The sequence below is a fragment of the Ceratina calcarata genome, unplaced genomic scaffold, assembly GCF_001652005.2.
Source record: "Ceratina calcarata isolate Rehan_Ccalc_2016 unplaced genomic scaffold, ASM165200v1 scaffold44, whole genome shotgun sequence".
Classification (NCBI taxonomy): domain Eukaryota; kingdom Metazoa; phylum Arthropoda; class Insecta; order Hymenoptera; family Apidae; genus Ceratina; species Ceratina calcarata.
This window is the reverse complement of record NW_017167821.1, coordinates 900,184-917,177: the sequence shown is the minus strand read 5'-3', so window position 1 is coordinate 917,177 and position 16,994 is coordinate 900,184. Positions and strand designations below refer to the sequence as shown.

The window sequence follows — 16,994 nt, the reverse complement described above, 5'->3', positions numbered from 1 at the left end:
TTTGCAATTTCTGTATTCGTTCTTAAATTAAATAAATATTATTTAACGTTCGTCTGTTATTTTTGTTTGATACCAATGTCTAACTTATTTTGCAACGAAATCGAGTTATATTATATGAAGCAGTGTATCGCAGAATGTGGTATGGAAGAGACGAGTGAGGAGAGCGGAGAGAGGAAGCAGGCCCCGGTAAGTTACACGAGACCGTCCCCACTGCTATATGGGACCAGAGAGTAGTCGTGTACTCGCGTGGAAGGGGTTGTTGGAAGCGCGGAGAGAGAACATCGGCGGAGAGCAAGCGTAGAGCGGGCGTAGAGTCTGCGCTGGCTCGGAGTTTTCGGTGCCGTCGCCAGTGGCAGAGCCAGTTTCTCGTAGCATCGTGAAGCCGGCAGCGTCGAGGCGCCCCTTCAGTATGAAGCCGACGACCGTGCCAGCTGCAGCTGCTGCACCTGTCGTCCCGTATACCGCGACGACTACGCTCCCCGTACGCTCCGATGATCCGCTCGCCTCAGGACGCTCCTGATCGTCGATCTTTGCACGCCCGGTTCACTCAACATCGATACTACATGGATACCTCGGCACGAGCTCCGATTTCGTTCGCCGGGAAAGACTCAGCTGAGTGAGGAGACACGCGTGTCGCGTCGTGCCACCGGATAAGAATCGGGATAGTTCAGTGGGATAATAACAATCGGAGAACTAGCAGGATCCTCGGACTAGCGATCCTGAAGACGCCGCGTCGCGACTGAGACTCCTCGTGTTCTCGTCTCACTTCTCGTCCTTCTCTCGGGCCAGCTCTTCTTCAACGTGACCGGTGATCGGCTTGTGTTCCAGTGTTTCTTTGCTCTTCTCACTCTCCTCGTCGTTACTCGCTCTCGCGTCTTGTTGAAAGAAAGACCCCGTGATACGTTACGCGGTGAGGAGACGCGTGCGGGACTCCGTCTAATAAAAGTGAAAACTGGTTCCTTCGGTGTCGACGAGAACCACTCCGCGGAAGAACTACGTTTGGATATTTCCGGACTGTTATCAGGTTTGATTTCGACTGGACCTCGAACGAGCGTATCGAACGGGCACGAGAAACGACAGCGGCGTGCATCGGTGGCGAGGTGAGTCCTTCGAGCGATAGATTCATCCGTCCTGGCGCACGAGGTTCAAGAGCGGTCAGGACCTCGTTGCGCGACGCGTGTAGACTGGTTTTCAAGTTCTAGATTTTTTCTCTCGCTGCACTTTACGCTTCTGCTGGTCTTTATCTCATTGTCTATTATTTCCTCTTTTTCTCCTCGTGTCCATCGAACGTACCCGGTGATAAATCTTCTGGATCTCGTTGACCGTAGACTGAGTAAATTACCACCGCGATCCTTCATCTTCCTATTATCGAGCAGACACCGCGTCGGAGGAGGATTATTCCTGGCGCAGCGGCGGCGACGAGACCGTGGGATACGACCGCGGGGTTGCGGGTGACGCGACGCGTCGTCGTGCCGTCTCGTGAAAAGTGAACGCGTGATAGCGACCGTGAAACGAGCTCCGTTCGGAAATCGAGGATGAAATTAGCCAGGATCAACAATAGCCACGAGCTATCCGTTACCCTCACGCAGCTGAATAAATAACGAGAGGAAGTCCCCTGTCCATCCGTCGAAAATTTCACGCGTTTTTATTAAAAGTTTCATCTCGACCGTGCAAATTTTTTAATAACACTGATCTTCCTTATCTCGTTGCACGATCTCATGTTTAATTAACCGTTCCCGTACCTCTTCGTGTTTGATTAACTTTCGCGATAATTCGACAACTTTCCCGGGATCGAATTGCACGATTAAACCCGGTTTCCCGGTCAGAATGTCAAGAGTTGTTTTAGCAAATTCGTAAACGCTATCGAAGGTGGAAAAAAAGTTAGGAACGTGCTCGTCGTTGCGGACCCTGATCCCCGATAAATCATTCTAACCGCATTACGGATCGGGGAAAATTGCCGGCGTGATCTTTCATCTTCCCATTATCGTTCGAGTAGCACGGTCAGGATCACGCTGATCCGCGATTCAATTGACTCGAGGAATCACGCGACCATAGTCGAAGTTCGCCCTGTCCCCGCCACGCTGACCTATGATCAACGGGGTACGCGTAATGAGACCTTCGCGGAATCGTTTTCAACCGAGCGATAATGTTGATTCTTTCTTAATCCCTGAGAGGATGCTGAACTTTCGGCGACGAATGAGCGAATAGTCGAAGCTCGTTCAAGAAATATTGTTACATTACACGACAGAAGTATGAACTTTGCGCCAGTGCCGAGGCGCTGAGAGGCACAAACGAAGACTATGCGAAGGTGTTCGATTAATCACGCGCTTCATCGATTCATCATTTATAAGAGTTGCACCACTTTCGTCGCGTCGCGTCGGCACGTACGATCGACTTAACGATTCCCTGAGTGACCCAGATAAACTGTTCTCGAAACCGGTGGATTTCGTTCTGAGAGTCCCTCGGCTCGAGCAGAAGGAGAAAAGTTCGCCTCCGGGCGAAACTCAACACCTTCGCCATCCGTTCCATCAATGACGAGTAAACGAGTCATTTTGCTTATTCTCATTATACCGGTTGCCGAAACGGGCCGGCTTTATTGTAACGCGTTTCTTTAATGCGGCGGAGCGCAGCGAGCGGTCGATGACCTCGTTACACGAATCCCAGCCGACCCAGGCCTTTGCCCAGCCTCGGGAATGTAACGCGGAATTACCCCTCCGCTTCTTGACTCGGTGCAGTTAAAAGAGTCGACGTAACGTGACGGAAGATCTCGAGGCTAGACGTGATCGCGTCTCGTTTCGAGGCTCTTAAATCTGCATCGCTGAAAGCGGCCGACTAGTTCCCGAGCTCGATCACCGGAACGAAGGTTAACACCTCCCTCCTTCGATCGACCCCTCTTCCGTTTAATTTAATTCCGTAACTAGGAATCGCCCGACCGATTTGTATGCCCTCAAAAACGAGACAATGAAACAAAACAGTAGGAGTAGAGAGGATAAAATCTGCCGTTTCAAACCTATTTACATGCATTGTTCTCAGGCCAGCGTCATAACAGTAATTAAATGTAATCTTCGGAAGTCGTACCCGAAGCGAGGGAAATACAGAGGGTACGTTATTAAGTTCGATAATTAAACACAGAGTCCCTGCTCGTGGTAGGGAAATGGCCTAATCCACTTTTCGCCTATTGCCGCATACCGGGATTAAACTCGACCTCGAGAGGTTTCTCAACGTCTCGTCATCGCGAAGCATAACTTTTCTTCTCGAGAGACGCGTTCTATCTTTACATCGGAATCCTGCGTGTACAGCGTATGGCGAAGGATAATCACGGCTGGAGATTAAGGATCATTGTGAATCGTTCTTTTGGTTCCTTTTCGTCAACGAGACGCGTTTCATCTCAACGTCCTTAAATCATAAGATACGACGCGAGACGGAGGATAATAACGGCGAGAGATTGAAGGCGGATGAAACTAATGGACGAGTCGTTTGGTTTCGCCAAGAAGAAGGGAGCCAAGTTCACGGCACGGCGGTGAAACGATGGCTTAATGTCCCGCTGATCGAGAAGCTCGAGGAGAGGAACGTGGCCGTTTTCATCCGGCAGCGCGAAACGCCGAACGCCCGTCTACCCTGCAATCTCGGCCTAATCGCCGATTCATCTGCCTAACAGGCGGAAGAGGAATGCAAATGATGGATCTCGTCGCCTCTGACGTAACGCTTGTCCACGTTCATTTTACGGTTGAAACGTGCGACGCGTCGCAGTCGGAACTAATCGATCCCACGGTTTAGCAGACCGATGCAAAAATTAGCCGTCAAACTTTTCATCAAATTCTGTTTAGGGAAAACGAGACGCGGAGAGAAATCACGTTGTAGACGCGATTCGATCGAGAGATAGATGCCTGGAGTCATACGTTGTACGTGTGAATATCGGAGATCGAGGTCGAGATACAACGTGAATCATTGAATTCCCCTTTGTACCACCTAAAGCGCTAATTATTTACTATGAGTAATCTGTCTATTAGCGAAAAGAGTGGTACAAGAGTGCACAAAGGATTTCTACGGCGTAATTAATTGCAACTAGGAACGACAGTTCCGTCCAGCGGAAAGAAAGGGGTCGAAGAGGCAACGATCTCGTTTCGTTATCGAAGAGTAGCCGTGGTTCGGCTGAAAACAGCCGTCGTTGCCGATAGACGAAACATCGTAAAAGATTAGCGGTGCTCGTGCTATGGGTAGCGAGGAAAATTACGGTTCGCGCTGAGGAGAGCACGTCATTTATGCCTTTTACGTGGATCGCCGTTTAGGCGCTGTTTACAGCGAACCTCAGGGCTATCCGCGTAGACCAGTCAGCGCTACTTGTAATTCACTCGCCGGATCGGCTGAAAGTAAGTTAATCCGGGGTTACCGGTTCTCATGGAAGTGGTCATCGCGACAAAAACCGCGTCAACTCGCGCGTGAACGCGAGTCCCGTCCGCGCAAACTCGCGAACTCTAAACGTTCCGTTCGAATCGACCTTCCCGATTCGATCACGTCGATTCTTTATGCGCGTGCGAAACTGTATCGTGCGGTTCGCCCGTTTTTGTCGACGGTGACAGGAAATTGTACGTGCACCGTGAGAAAATAGATGCCTCATCCAATAAAAAAAAAATCTTTACTTGTGAAAACTCGGTCTTTCCAACAAGCAAGAAAGAAAGGAAAGAAAATGAGACTAATTTAACTATTTGTTAATTCCCCCCTTCAATTAATTAAAATACGGACTTGTTAATATAACAAGCATAATAATCGTAGGCTTTCAGCAAGAGACTTTAATGCCTGGTGAACAAACGCGGGACAATGATCCGAGATAGATTTTAACGATTGAAGGAGAAAGGCGTTCGCGAACAATGAACGCAAAGTAACGGCGACAATATCGCCGGCAATTAATTCAATTACACAGTGAAAGGAAGTTCAATGTCTACTAACAAGACTCCTCTGCGGTGGACGTCACTGGCTTGCCATTGCGGCATGGGCCTCGCGGTAGTGTGCCCGTGCATGCATGCGTTTTCTTTCTCTTTCCATATACCCTCGGCTATGAATGGAGCGCGCGATAAATCTGCCAGGAAAAAGCGAGTTGGCAGAAAAACCGTGTTTGACCTGGATTCAGCTTCGTGCTCCCTGCTGCACTGTCTGAATAACCTCTATCCACCGAGTTCCCAACTCACGCTTTAATAATTATTCAGGACACTGTCATCATTATTTTTATTACAATTATAACACGCAGCTATCTCTTTTTCTCAGAAACTAATAGAAACTCTAATATTCTGCGCCTTAATTTGGTTCACTATCATTCATATTTCTCGGTACACGACAAACTGTTTTTATCTACTTTCTTTATTTTCAACATGATTATCGTTCAGAATCACTCTAGAAAATGAATTGAGAAACGCTGCTCCATCGTATTCGATCCTGTCGGAAGGCCAGCAACTAAGTGCATTAAATTGGCACCGAAAGTGGTATCTAATGTTCGAATGTATTAGCAGATCCAAGGCTGTTCAGGTTCCGTCAAGCGTATGCGTTTTGCGCAAACCGGTAATTTAACAATAGGATTCGACCGAACGAGGGTACCCTGTGATGCGATCGACCTCCGCGAACAACGACCTTCAATGCCACAATCGCGTCGTTCCGCTATGCTAATTATTAATCCTTTGACTCCTTTGTTTCCCGTCTATATTAACGTTATCTCCAAACTGCAGATGCTCATACGTCCATATTCGACAGATTTTAGTCGTTTACAATCTGATAATTATTTCGAAGCGACGGTAAGGCAACGTCTGAACAGACAAATGGAGAATAATCATCGGGTACATAAGTTTCGAAAGGGGCCGGGTTAACTCTTATCGATAATCAATGAAGGCAGCGGGATAATTGACAGAATCCGCGGCGGGGACAAACGATCGCGTCGATTACCGGGGAGTAAGTTATTTTCTCTGCGGAAGATCGATCGTCTCTACGATGGTCGTTAATAAATCGCCACGTCGCTCAGAAAAAGGCATACCGAATGCTGCTTTTCCAGCCCGCGAGGCACGACTGTCACCGCAATTACTTCTAATCGGTTTAGAAAATCCACATGCCGAAACATCGCATCCAGTCGTCCAATTAAGGAGCATCCTCGCCAATCGCGATCGAACTTTTCCAAGTGCTATGGTTCCGATTTCATCATTGATTTCACCGTAACACGATAACGAGGTTCATTTGTTTTTATGTTACAGAATAATCAGAATCCGCAGTAAAAATAGAAATCTTATTAAAAATGGAATCGAAAATTATCCTCCTAATTGCGTTTTCTCTCCTATCAAACATTTCACGTTGTAGGAAATCATTGTTTCTTATGTCGTAATCGTGTTACTCGAAATAAGGCGGTCTTAATTACATGTAATTAGCCGTTCGTACCCGAGGATTAATAAAGAAATTACGTAAAAGGTGGACGAGATACTTTCTTCCGCTTTCAGAAAACTCCTAGGAGACTCGTCTCCGATCGGGCGAGTGGTATGCTCCGTGGGACTCGCGCGAACGCAATTACTTCTAATCGGTTTAGAAAATCTACGATGTCGCCACACCACGCCGGTCGGGTCCAGTCAAGAGCAGACACCGAGACTGTGACTAAGCCAAGCCGTCCTTCTGGCTCCGAGGTTTCCGGCTCGTCCAGGTTTCTTCGTCGCGTCTGCCTTGGCCATATCGGGCCGATAATGCCTCTTGCCGGTTATATACTAGCGAAAGATCGTCCCTCTTCCTGCAGCCGGTCTTGTTTTTCCCGCGGAATCGAGCGTAGGAGAAATTACCGGGTCGCTGTCTCGAAAAGACGACGATCGTTCTCCCATTAGCCTCGTTACTATCCAGAATGGGTCGAGGAACTCTCTTTCGCTGGCTCTCTTCGTTCCACCTTGTCGCCACTGTTCATCCTGCTCGACCGCTTCCATCGTACACCGGTCGGTTCGCGTCGCTACTTACACCGCGTGCGATAACGACCGCGCGATCACCGATGACGAGATGGCACGAGTTTCTAGGTGACACGGCGACGTGGGTGGACGCACCGGTTGAAAGTTGTTGTTACGTCCGAGTTGTTAAACGTTTTAGAGGCAACGTGACGATTGGGAATGAGAGGAGATAACGAAAGCCATTGCCGATTATACGTGTACGAGTCGTAATTGTTGCCAAGTTATGCTGGTTATTCTCACCTATTTAAACCTCGGAAGTTCTTGAAAGACTCGAAATTCTTACGGGATAAAAATTTGTTTACTCGTAACGGTCGATGTCGGAAGTTTCGCGATAAAGACGAGAAGCAAATTTTCTGAGTTGCCAGCCTCAGATAGTCTCGTTTGTCGGTTTGATAAAACTCGGTGCTTTCAAATTCAATTGTTCCGAAAGCGATTCCAAAGTTCTTTCCACTCTCGGGCATTGTTGGAAGATTGCTCGCGGCGATGGGAGGGAGGAAAGTTTCCGAGGCACCGCCGAGAAGAATGACTGGCCTCGCTCGAGGCGAATGCTTCGTTACAAAAGTTGTTTGGAAAAGTTTCAAGCTTCCGGGTGCACGGCGAATAGTTAAGCGATTTATAAAATTAGATACCGTCTGGCACTTCCCCTGTTCGAATGAAAATCGGGAGAAAGAGGAAAAAAATCGCGCGTTTATCGAAGCACGAATCGCTGCTGTGCGGACCGGCGTGTGTTTCGTTATTTATCGTCTGTACCGTAAGCACCTTCACCTCGGACTCCTCGGAGCAATAATCAATTTTTGCGACGCGGCCGGCAATGTTACTGATATTTAGTTTGTCTGCGCGAGTCGGACGTAAGCGGCTACCACGAAAAATGGCCGGCTACGTGATTCGACGGATTTGAAAGTTTCAATTAAAAGCGCTCCCGATATCAACCGGCGTTTCTCAAGTTTCACTGCGGATCGATCACGTATTTCATTTGAATTCACGTACCAACTCCAGAGCGAGAACGGGGCTCGTTACCCGCGAAACCGTAGCAACCGCTACGATTTCGAGGCCTCGTCCGCTCCGCTTTTCAACTCGCATGCACGGTCAGTTCATTTCGTGCTACGTACGAGCCTAATCGTCCTTCGAAGGCTATAATCTGGTAGTCACGGGAACGCCTCTCTCTTTCACGAAGAAATAGGACGATGAAATTTGTTAATTTCAAAATTTCAATATGAGAACATCCGGAAGTTTCAATATCCTACTGCGATTTTCTTCGCGTCTTCAAAAAATTGATTTCCCACGAGGCAGCAGCGACGGTGTTTAAACTTTAACCGGCGATTAACCTTTGCGTGTAAGTCTCATCGTGCAACCTGTCACTCCTTGAAAATCGCGTGTCAGGTGTGCGCGGCGCGACGCGGCGATCGGTTGAAAACTACAATAAACCGTACCGGGGGCCTCGTAACAAAGTTGTAAATCAGCGGACCGGCAACTTTCACGAGACATCGTTACTATCGATCATGCATACGCGCGGCTGGATGAAGGTGTTCGCGTGCCATTTCGCCGCGCGTGCCTATTCTTTAATGCCCGCGCATGGAAAGTGCGTGAAACGCGGATTCGCACGCAACGGAAACGTAGAAACAAGATTTTCGCGGCAGTTTCCACGATCGGGCGAGCGGCCTCGCCTTTGACCCCGGGCCGCGTACAATTAGCCTCGGCTAAATTAATAAAACGGGAAAACCGCGCGTTTCGTTCTCACGCCGTCTCGCGAAACGGAATGGCACCTACCTACGGAGAATCGACGGTTGTCCGCGAAACGTCCATTAATCAGAAGTAATAACGCGCAGCGACGTCCGTGCATTCTGTTTTTACGATTATTGAAAGTTACTACCTAGCTCTTTCGGAATTATACATAGGCTAACAAAACTGGATGACTAGAGTCGAAAGCTGGCAAGAAGTCCTGATGAACTTGTGCTCATAAACTAATAGTTTCTAACTCAATACACCTTTTTTACCCTCGGATCGTGCGAACGTACATTAATTCTCTTTTTGCGTTCCGGCAACAACGTGACTTGTCTCAGGAACTTCTAATCTGGATCGTTCACGTAAAACTCCGTAACGTGGAACACTTTCCATCTCGTCGGGGAACTCTCGAAACGGAGTAATCCCATCGTCGTGAATTCGAGAAAAATCCTAAACTTGACTCTGATTCGCGGAGCCGTGAAAGGCGATTTTCGCTTCGAATAGGTCGGATCCGATGTTCGAAGGAGTCCGTTAAACCCGTTTCGTTGCAAAAGGAAGCCGTCGTGCGGCACGCGTTCGCGGGAAGCTTTCAGGACGTCGACACTCGCAGGCAAATCGACTACTTGTTTCCCTTACTTTCTACGAGAGCCGCGCTTAACCGGTAAATTATGCGCCGCGGCAAGAAGTCGTCATGCGAACGATCACGCCCAATCGAATAATATACTTCTATACGCTATCAGACTCCCGATTTTGTTACTCACTTTCTACGTTCCATTCCCAGTAGGTGTATCAAAATATTATTGATCTTGTACGATTGCGCTTAAGTCGAGGATAAATGAACATTGACCGATTTCAAGATCAGTCGACTTCTTAGTAAGAAGAAAATTTTGTTCTTCGACTTGACAGAAACCTTGAATGAAGAATCATATTTTCGACATGCATCGAAGTATTGAAAGGTGATGAAAGTACTGGCGTTTGGTGCACGTGTCCACAACAAAGAGTGGTTTTGATCGTGACCATCATGGACGGACGACCGGATGGAACGGATGATTTACGTAATTCCTACGATCGCGTTTTCATCGGACGATCGACTCGAGGGGAACGACTAGACGAGAACAGTCGTAAATTTGCCAGCTCGATTTCCCGATTGTCGCGCACGCCTGTACGTACCACCGGTTATTTATACGTAATTCCCGGCGATTTACAGCCACCTCCGGTCGCGTTCATCGCGATTGCGCCGGAAGTCGTGACACGCGACGCTTGACAGGACGGCGCGACGCGGTGTGAGCGCGACCGAGCGTTCCTGTCACGCGTCAAACGTAAATCTGCAGCGATAGACACGAATTCGAGACGATCCGGACGAAAACTTGATGCAAACCAGTTGTTGCTGTGACTTTCTACATAAGTCGTAGCTTATCTATTATCGAGATAAAAAGAATGACTCTCGAAGATTTTGTAATAGAACTGTCAGTACCTCGCGATGATTGAAGACATTCTAATTCGTCTTTCTTCATTCGATTTATTTTATACACCTATGTAGAACTAAAAAGCAAATTGAATTTCTTTCTTTGCATTATTGGAATGAGGAAACGCACTGATTTCATTTCTTCGAGTAACAATATTTTCTCGAGTGGTCGAGTGCTTTTGGCAAATAACATTTCCATTCGCAATCCTGTCAACTAATAACACAATTACATCTGGTAAACTGTGGCTTTCCCTTGGAACAACTTGGTAGAACGAATCGCCGAATGAAAATCAACGCCTGCTCCAAAAAGAAAGTTCCCAGACCGTTTTCCCGTGTAATGGCGATTTCTAAGTTAACGCCCGTCGCGTCGCGCCACGCCAGTTTCCAGCTCGAAAAGCCGGTTTCCCGATGAAAAGTAAGAGCATTTCACGGTCGAGGAAGGTGGCGGACGCGATTTGCGGGCACGGACCCGTGATTTGTTTCGACGTTACACCCACGTGTGTTCCGCGAGAGTTTCGTGCGGGTGGGCTCTCGAATTTCATGCTTTCTCCTTGGCAAAACGGAATTCGAGATCCCGCCGCACCGCGCCGAGTCTTGTCGCGTCGCGTGAATAGCCTCCCGGGGACTTCCGTCACTTTTTTCCTCGAGCTCTTCTCAAAGCCCGTAACAATCGCCCCACGAAAGCGCTACCGTGTCAGTAAGTCACGGTTTGAAACGAGGGGACGAAAATCCGCAATCAAGTGTCAAAATATGACGTCGTTCAGTTTTTATCGAGTCTGAAACTTTCCCCGTACGCCTGGACGGAATCGTCTCGCGTACAATTTTTCATGCCTTACGGATTGTCATTATAGTTCGCGTAAAAAAGTTATGTGCAACCGAGTAGTCGTTTAAAAAGAACGTTTACATCCTTATGAATATGAATGAATGTTCCCTGAATAGAGCACATGAATAAGCAATAGAAAATGTATTTGAAACCGCGCGTTGAGACAGAGGAATGATAAAGTGGCTCGAACACAGTATCGCACGGCGCGATACAGACGACGACGATATCGCGAGTCTGTTGAACTCTCATTATCCGCGTGGCACCGCCCTAGAACAATTTTCCTGGGCGAAAAGAGGCCAAAGAAGATTCCCTGTGCTATTACGGAAAACGCGTCACTGAGAGGCATTATTAGATAACCATCGCTTAATCAACTCCGTGGAAGCTTCATGACCGGGGAAATAAAAACCGAAGCAATGGTACCGTGAACGGGAGTTACCTATTCCCAGAACGCAGCTCTTTTCAGCAGTGACGTCACGGCCGTCGCATTGCAGCTTTTCTACTTGACACGGTTGCGTATCGGAACTAGTTTTTCTATCGTTGCGGTAGCTTAGCTAGTTGAGCCGTCTGGCCGAGAGAAACGACTAAGCAAAGGTCGGAGGTACAACTCGCGACACTCGGAAACTCCTACGATTAATGGTTTTGACACGAAGAAAGAGTTCTCATACGCCCAGGCAATCGCGAAGAGAAAAATACTGCCATCGAGGAGGGAAATACCTATTAGAATTAGTAATAGTAAACCGCGAGAACAGGTATTATGCGTGTCCGATCATGAGCCGGAACAGACGGAAGTTATGAAATCATTGTGAAAGGTATCTCTGCACGTCCAAAATGATCTTGCAACAGAGTATTGTTGTGTTACACGAGCAATGCAACGATAATCTAACTGGTTCTCATAGAAATCAAGGATGATCGGAATATTTTTCATTACGAACAGGCACGCGCGTTCTATTGGTACACGTGAAATTTTTCTAGTACGAAGAAATAAGAGAAAGCGACGGAAAAAAGGAATGCGGTAACGCGCTCGTAGACGTTAAATCATAGTAATGATAATTACTCGACTATTAACCGTATAATTAAATTCGATGAGTTCTGAACGAATTTTCATGAGACGAGTCTAAAAACCGGTCGACGAAGATGAAAGGAGTCATAGTCGACTACCGGTAATCCTTGGCTATCCTTTCTCGTCCTGGGCATCGGATAGGCCCCGTAAGGTAATTCACGCGGCTCGCTTGCACGCGACACAGGATATCCTTGAAGCCTGCTAACGGTCCTGCCCCGGGACCGCCCTGCGTCTGCCTCCTCGCGATGCCACGGGAACCTCGACTGAATTTTCCCATACGTTACCCGCATCCTACATTTCCTACCTCTGCAACGCGTGTACTGTGTGCGGCGCACGCGAATAAGATAATACCGATGCTCGCGAGCTCGTCACCGGGACACGATCGTCCGTGCACGCGTTTACGATACACACCTGACCGGTAACGGGTACCCGGTTTCGATTCCGCGTTGCGGTTTCACGGAACAAGATTTTCACCAGCCACGCGATCACCACTCGCACGAATATTGGGTGGATGCACGGGGTGTGCGTGTCCGCTCGCGTCCCGATTATACTACGGATGTGTTTATGCAAATTTAAAGACTGACAGTCGGAAACCCATATCGCCCTCTAAACATTATATTACGTATGTTTCTTCAAAATGGATTTTGAAACGATCTTAGAACGCAAGGTCATGATTTTTCTAATATCGCTTCGTAATTGAATTCTAAATTACATTACTTCGGTACATGGGTACATTCCTGTATTTAATAGTTGATCGTTAAATCACGCTACGTTCGATTTAATCCCGTACCTCATCACAGCAAACAAACATTGTCGACCGCATGTCGCATAACGATCGGAAGAAAAAATTCTAATTTTACCGCCGGGGCAATTTTCATCCGGAGATATGACCGATGTTATCCGTCGAGTTATAAAGCGAAGCCCATAACATTTACAAACAATCGCGCGTCGGATAATTAATGAGCAAGGTGAACTGAAGGTTCTAAAACCCTCAAGGCCGACGTTTCTATTAATACCTCTCACTTCCGGATGTGCAAGATGCGTCCACGTGGAAAATACATACATGCACGCGCGTAATGTATTTATAGAAGAAAGCCAAGAAATCTTGTCCGAACATGGTGCATCGTTTATTTTCGTACGAATGGAACGTGGAACGTCGTAAACATTTGCATTCCCTTCGTGCAAGCCCTTCGAGAGATACGAATATAACCCTCTCTAACGTCCACTGATTAAATTATAAATTCCGGTCGTTGAGCAAAGTTAATCCAGAGTGATTTAAAGCGTCGACGGACGCACTAAGCCCAAGTTGATTAAAAATGTATTCTCGAGCTTACGAGAAGCTAGGAAAAAATCTTCTATGAAAATGTCAGATCGCAGATCCAACAAAGTCTACACTTTCTTTTCCATAATAAAATTATCTAAAAATTCACGGACTGTCCATAATTATACAATTCAAAGACACCTTTCGCAAAAGTGTAACAAGATTTAAAGTGTCTATTACTAATCCACTGATATTAAACCCTCTAGCCAGTTGCAACGTATTTATGGTAGAGCGGCAGTACCAGAGAGACTGTTTGTACAAAGCGTGTGTACGACCAACGCACGTAATATGAAAGGATCCCTTTAAGCCCTGGAGATTCATAGCGGGGAATCAAACGCGGACGCAGGCTACGAAGCAAAGCTTACGCTCGATCCCATACGAATCGTGCCGTTACTCTCATTTTTCTTCCCACACGCGTGCCGTTGTTACCATACTCGCAGTTCGTTCAGTTTGTCTTTTTTACCCGTGGGGAGAGCCGGACCGGCGAAAAGGGTTAGGAACTTTAATTTCCGCGTTTGCACGCGCCTTGTTGAAAGTAATGTTACCAACAAGGGAAACTTTGACTCTTTGATCGTTTTCTTTGTCCAGGCTTAGTACAGTATTATAGGAACGCGTGTCAAAGGTAGTTTAAGAACTAAACTGTCTAGAGCCATTCAAATATAAATGCGAGAGACATGTTTGAATATATCGAGTCAGTACGATTGCAAAAACATTATATTCATTCATCGCGTTGTATAATATTCTAGCTGAGGCAATAGCATAATGATATCACCATTCGGCGTGAAAAATGAATCGTGGAAGCAAATTAGCTTCTGTGTCTGACACATTATGCAGTTTTACTACTTGCCAGACTAGTTAAATCGATTTTATTTACATAAGCACACCTTTATTATCAGCTAATTCGTATTCATCGCAGTTGTGTCAACTAATGAATATGCTAATAAATAATTGTAAGGCATATGACTAAGAGAATGGCGACCCCGAAGCCACGGTACGATACAGAGCCTACGAGAGACAGTACTTCATCTACGAGAGGAAAAATCGCAAGGGGATAATAATCGACACGCGTGAAGCGGTGTCATCATAAGAGATTGAAATCGTCGTACTGGTGTTCTCTCGACACTCTGGATCTCGTCTCCGGTGTCGTGCAATTAAGTAATTATATCAGCGGTCCCGCGCCTCCGTGGGAACGCAGCTGCGAGTGTTCTATCAAAAAGTCATTACGATTTTTGCCGCAGATAGCAGGACACAAAGTGGCATCCACCTCGCTGGACGCGCGTCCTCAAGCTCTGCGTACTTACAACCTTTCCTGCCGAGTCATCGATTTCACGAAACCCGTGTTCGCGATTCGCAACGCGACCTGTTCATTTACGGACTCTCCAAATGCGAATTTCCAACGACTCACTGTTTCTCTCTTTCCGATATCGGACGATCGATCGTGCGACGCCGTTTATGCGAGTTTATCACGTTTGAAAGTCAGCAATTTCTGTTCTCGAATACAGATGTTCCAAGAACAGTGTTCCTCATCCTTCGTAGCGATGGGTTATCGGTAATAAATTTTTAAACAGTGATCTCCTGTCTATTCGGCTTTACACGATTTAATTGCAAGTTGTTTACCAGCTTTTTGTGACTAGTATGCGTTTACTGAAAACTTTCGTGTTTCTTTATAGCCACGTGACCTCGGGTTGAGAAGCCGTCTGTAGCTTTTCTCTCGTTACTCGAACGAATATCTGCCGAGTTTCCTTCTCCTTTACGCAACGTACGTACATACAATCTCCCATATAAACTTGATTGCGAGAACTGGCTTTGTTACGGTCGGCCATTACGGTCTCTCTGGCAAGAGACAAGCGCCACTTTGTTTCCCTCTTGTCGCTTCTCGTGCATGCGTGCATGTAAGTACGTACAGCTATACCTATACCCCGTCTCCATTGTGCCCATTAAGCGATCCAGTTGGTGATTTCATCTGAATCTCCGAGAGCCCGACCGGCTTTCGATTGCTTAATCAATTTCGAACTACTAGCTTCTGATTTCCGATCACATCGAACGCTAAGCTAGAGCGGAGGCACGATTACTCTGTTATCCCGAATACGATGTTCCACAGTGAAACTATTCGAGGTAACTAATGAAGAAAACTTGGCAAGAAGTACGTCCTGTCTGTTCGAGATAAGCCGACGATTAGAGCTCCTGGTGTCGCGACCTCGGCTTACTCGGGAACACTGGTAGAAGTGTATATCTAGGTACTTCTGACCTTTGGAACCGAGTGGAAGCAAAGTAAGAAGCAAGCGATAACAGGCAAAGCAGATTCTAGGCTGAGCTTCTAGAAGTCTTTGACTACTACTCGTGTTTTTTTTTTAAATAGATTTAAAGTCTGAAAACTTCATCGTCCATCATAATATATATTTATAACAGCAAATTTTTAAACCCATTCATTGTTCAGGGAAAGAAGCTTCAACTTCGTCGAGTGATTTTCGTATCTGGGGAAACTGGGTTTCCTTCGCTGCAATGCGCCATTCATAACCTTTTAGTCGGTAATTAAATATTCGACAGGATGCGAGCGTGCATTGTCCGTTAAATTCTGGCGTGGATCCAATTTCGTAGCGTGCTAAACTCGCGTTCCGAATATCGTTTGCTCCCGACGTGCAATGCCGAGCGTTAGTCGGCGTGGCGGCGAGGATCTTTCTCCGACGCAGTTGTTACGACGGGCTGACGCGCCAATTTCGATGATCGAGGATGATCGAAAGCGGATCCGTTTCAGAGGCCGGACCGTGGCCCCGAATTCGATGGAATCCAGTTCAGGACTGGTTCCGAAGCGATTCGCGCTGCACCGTGGATCCACCGCGCGAATCTCGGTCGTATGCAAATTGCATTTCATAACTTGTTACCCGTGCCGCGTCCGCGACGAGTTTATCGGCCCGATCTTCAGCCCCGAGAGCTTCGGTTTCTTCCTCTTGCATTTTTCCGCGACGCTCGGTGCATCCATTCCGCTCGCATCCTCTCTCGGGAGATGGATGACGGGAAACTTTGGTAAATTGTTCCTGCGTTACATAGTCATCGTTCTCTGCAGCCTTTTGTGTTGTATTCGAACGAAAGCCCTTCACACCTGACAACCCCCTTCCTCCTTTTTCTTTCACAACCCAATATTTATCCTTCGAATATTTTTTTAACACCGACATTCCTCGATTTATAAAATTGATACACGTGTAACATAAATTCTCGATACAGTCGGTATTTGTTACTAGGAAACGGTGTTTGCCACTAGGAAATTACTATGTATATTGTAATTAGAATCTAATTTTTGCACGGTCACGTCGACCGGAAGATATTTGAATGATAATGCGGCGCGGAGACGTTCAACCTGCATCCGGTTCCCTCGATTATTGCCGCGGCTGACCCGCATACCGTTAATTAGGTCGGTGGATCGTGCAAGATCAAAGATCTGGCTGGAAGAGTTTCATCGTGAATCTATAGCCACGCGTTCCCTTCTCGCTCCTCCTTATCTCTCGCGAAACTCCGCATGTACTCTCTCACGATTGTCCTAGGCCTCACCTTTGCCCTCTCGTCTCGCCGCGAACGAGACCGTTGAAAATCGATTAAACGGCGAATCGATTTTTCACGGAGCCGGCCGACTCGACAACGAGAACGGG

General features: G+C 47.0%; 1 protein-coding gene across 4 annotated transcripts in view; it reads left to right on the top strand.

The window, feature by feature from the left end:
* Positions 1 to 326: 326 nt before the first annotated feature.
* Positions 327 to 16,994, top strand: part of knockout (Stork-head domain-containing protein knockout) — an 83,950-nt gene continuing 67,282 nt past the window's right edge. For 2 of the 4 annotated variants that reach the window (XM_018028204.2, XM_018028202.2), the window contains exon 1: positions 327 to 1,100. The gene's annotated coding sequence lies outside the window, so the exon portion shown is untranslated. The remainder of the gene's footprint in view (positions 1,101 to 16,994) is intronic. The other 2 variants (XM_018028205.2, XM_018028203.2) reach the window with 1 other exon arrangement.